This window comes from Paramisgurnus dabryanus, chromosome 15, assembly GCF_030506205.2.
Source record: "Paramisgurnus dabryanus chromosome 15, PD_genome_1.1, whole genome shotgun sequence".
Classification (NCBI taxonomy): domain Eukaryota; kingdom Metazoa; phylum Chordata; class Actinopteri; order Cypriniformes; family Cobitidae; genus Paramisgurnus; species Paramisgurnus dabryanus.
The window spans coordinates 26,987,287-26,991,433 of NC_133351.1; the positions used below are offsets into that span (position 1 = coordinate 26,987,287).

The 4,147-nt window shown below is 33.0% G+C and overlaps 1 long non-coding RNA gene across 2 annotated transcripts; it reads right to left on the bottom strand.

Moving 5' to 3' along the window:
- Positions 1–469: 469 nt before the first annotated feature.
- Positions 470–1,985, bottom strand: LOC135782825 (uncharacterized). Of its 2 annotated transcripts, XR_010545497.1 has the most exons (4): positions 1,927–1,985; positions 1,470–1,518; positions 1,033–1,076; positions 470–610 (listed from the first exon to the last, which is right to left on the bottom strand). It is a non-coding gene; the product is annotated as an uncharacterized lncRNA (long non-coding RNA). The 2 variants fall into 2 exon arrangements; XR_010545498.1 differs by lacking the exon at positions 1,033–1,076 and having other exon boundaries at positions 1,927–1,976.
- Positions 1,986–4,147: the final 2,162 nt, after the last annotated feature.

The window sequence follows — 4,147 nt, forward strand, 5'->3', positions numbered from 1 at the left end:
AGTGTACTTTTGTGTGCTAAAGTGGAACAACTTTAAGTGTATTTAGTACAATTTAAGTACATGACTGTTTTTGTGCTAAATTCATGCTTGATAAGTGGATTTAGAGTGTGTTTTATTTATGTTAGGAGTACATTACAAATGTATTATGAGTGTCTTGCAAACATACAATCAGTATACCTTGAATAGACTGTTTGCGTACATTCTATATATTTTTGGCCAATCCAAAATTCTAAAAACTGCCCTGGTGAAAAATGAATATGCCAAGTACATTACATTTTGTATACTTTTACATACCTGCAGCTAGATTAGTAATGAGTATACTTCAAGTGCGTTAATAATTAGTTAACTTAAAGAGTGCTATTTTGGGAATAGATTACTTTAGCTGGTAACATAACCAAAATAATTTTTTCCAAATAAATAAAAGCAGTCAAAAACAATTCATTTTAAATATATTTAAAATAAAGTTTTATTCACAGCATTCAAAGTGTACAGTATTTGCCTAAAAATTGAACAATTACTCATTGAAGAATGTCAAGATGATTGAGTTTACAACGTCTTTCTCTCCCAAATCAACTTTAGTCTGGCAGGTTTTGGTTCAGCCTAAGGAAATCTGAAAAAGAGAGACAATAAGCTCAATTAAAAAGTGTTTAATATTAAAACATTACATTTATTTAAGACTTACTGTATTAAATCTATAGTTTACTGGCAGAGATTGTATAGCAGATATATTTTTACCTAAACTAGAGCTTGACTTAAATGTCATCATATATATTAAGGGGCGGTTTCCCAGACAGGAATTAGTCTAGTCCTAGACTAAAATAAATGTAAGAGCTGTCCAAACTGAAAACAACTTGCTCTGACATATCTTAAAATACATCAGTGCCCTTTGTTTTACATCGTAATGCACATAAGTAATGTTTTTAGTAAGGCATGTTTGTTAAAACTATCCTTATTAAACTAAGGTCTAGTCCTGGATAAAGCTAATCCCTGTCCGGGAAACCACCCCTAAGAGTTTTCATTATAATGACTTGCCTATATGGGCTGCAAAATCCTCCTTACATAAAATACTTCAGCTCCTAAAGAAAGATTTTATTGTATTAAATTTAAATGTAAAAATTGTCAGAAAGAAAATGCAACAAGCAGACAATTGGGTGTTTCCTGGAAAGGGATTATCTTAAAACAGGACTAGGCCTTAGTTTAATTAAGAAATATAACCAGTTTCAAAAAACATGCCTTAATAAAAACATTACCTGTGTGCATTTTGAGGCAAAACAAAGGACACTGGTGTATTTTAAGATATGTCAGTGCAAGTTGTTTTCAGTTTGGACAGCTCTTACATTTATTTTAGTCTAGGACTAGTCTAATCCCTGTCCGGGAAACCGCCTCAACATGTATAACGTTATCTAAACTGAAGCTTGATTTACTACTACGAATGAATAATTATATCTTAAGAGTTTAAAATGACTTACCATTAGCTGCAAAGTCCTCCCTACAAATGTCTTTGAAAAACTTTAGCTTCTGAGGAAAGAATGCAGCATCATTAATACTAAATACAGTTAACTTAGGTAAAAGCCTTACAGCCTCTAAACAGTCAATAAATGGTTAACTTTCACGCTACATTTAAAAAACAGATTTTCTGACGCTACCTTTTTTCATTAACATATACATACACACCAATACATATATTTAACAAAACAATCGGGTGTACTAATTCGATATAACAGGCTGACAGTGCTATCTTTCAAACCTTTAACATTAGCTATAAGCTAAGCTAAGCTACACAGCAGCTTATCACTAATAGCGAGTTAACGTTAGACACCGCGTTATTGACAACATTTCGCATTCGAAATATGATAGTCTACTGATAAACTTCAGAATGGTCAAACGATAATCAAATATAATTAATTTTAAGATATTTTCACGTACCTTGGGACTGAATCCGTCCGCCTTGAACAACTGGTAAAAATCAAAATACGTGCGTCGTGACGTCATCACACACACGTAAGATGCATTATTCAAATCTCAGAATTCACTTTTCTCTGAAATGCATTTACGAAAACTGTTTAAGTTTTGTACAGCTAAAGGCGGTATGCAATTGACTGAAAAACTACAAAAAAACAAACACTCATATTCCCCTTACGAAAATGAATGTTTTTTTTTGTGGTAAAAGTTTAGTAACCATGTTTTTTTGGTGTATTGATTATTATTAGCAAAACCAAGGTTATTTTGTGGTAAAACACAGTTAATTGGTTTATCCAATGCTTGACTATAGTGAAGTTAAAGTGTACCTTATGTTAATAGTATATTACAAATGTATACATCTACAATATAAAATGTAACTGAACATACTGCTCTCTCGTCATTTTAAGCCCACGTTATTTCTCCGTAAAATAATATACATTTGTACACCCCATATACTTTCAAAATGTACTTAAAATATACTGTTTCTAAAGAATACTAAATAATGTATTTTAGAAATATACTGTCAGTGCATTATTATAATGATAACTTTAAGCATACCGATAAAGTATACCTAAAATACATTTTAAAATAAGTTTAAATTTAGTATACTTTAAAAATTGCACAAAACTTTAACTTTAAGTATATTTTTCTAAAGTATACTTTTAGAAAATATACTAAAGTATAATTATTTTGAAGTATGTTAAAAGTTTAATTGTAAAAAATACGCGCAAATATGTTGTAAGCATACTTTAAATATGTTTAAAGAAAGTACATTCCTTTGTAAGTATATTTGTAATGTACTATTGCAAAGTTAAATATACTTGAAATACAATAAAGTATATTTGTTTTTCACCACGGAAGGTAAGATTTTCAGTGAATTTTCTGCTGACAAAAATCTGCATAATGTAGCCGGTCACCAGCATATGTTGTCAACCAGCTCCACCGGTTATGCTAATCCAACAGCGGGACCGACATCAAACCAGCCTGGACCTGTGTGGAGATTCTTGCTGTCATAGGTTGGTCTTGTAAGGACTGTAAAGACTTCAGTTGCAATCTGTTCAGTAATTCAGTAGCTTTAAACACTTAGAATGTTATGTATTAATTCATACAAAAGTCACCATCTACTTGTATTGTTTGGAATAACACAGCTTACATTCTGCTTAAAATAATTTACTATTTCACAGAAAGAAGAAGGCTTTAAAAAGGTGGGTATAAAATAATTACATTTTCATACTGTATGTCTGCCATTTTAAAACTACACGCTTTGAACTGTAGTAGTCAATTGCATGTCCATTTCAATGAGTCTGTGTGTCCGCATGTTAACATGAATGGTAGCGATGTGAGCTCTGCTGTTAGAATGCATTATTGAAGGGACTCCACTGAGGCCATCTCACCTCTGCTAAGAGCTTCGAGTGGGGCTTTGATGTGCAGTGTCGGGGTGCCAGATTGTGGAGCCTGGCCATCACTGGACATATGGGATCGGAGCCATCCAAAGGGGACAGATGGAGTTAGAGTTGAACGAGAAGATGCGGGGTGAGAGAGGAAAGGTGCGAGCCACGGATGGAAAATGCAGAGCGAGGTTATATATATACTGTAGCACTTTCGAAAGGAGGACCATTTTTAGGAGATGCTAAAATGGAAAATGTGCAATAATAAGTGAAATGCAGACCTATGAGAAAATGATTTCCCCATCCACATATTGCAAAACTGTTTAGCATTTATTTTACATTTATGCACTAGACAGACGCTTTTATACAAAAAAAAAAAACTTACAGTGCAAGCTATATTTTTTTCTTATAACTTGTATAGAAACTTACAAGCTATATATTTTATGAATAAGTATGCAACCAGGGATCAAACCAGGGCTGGACTGGGACAAAAATTAGGCCCTGGCATTTTGGCCCAAACCGGCCCACACTACATATATTTACAAATACCAACCATCTTTGCACGCCTTTAAGCAATAGCAACTCCAATTCCATAAAAGCACTAAGCCCAATTAATAGCAGGTAGAAAAGAGTGAGAGTTGACACAACAAACACTTCTAGAACGTGTTATTTATTAATGCAGTAAAACTGTATAATCCACATGAATCCTTAAACAAGCTTCATCCTTCAAACATTTGTAAACATTTTTGTTAGGTCCTAAGAACACTATTCACTACACACTGCAGCCTATAATAAAT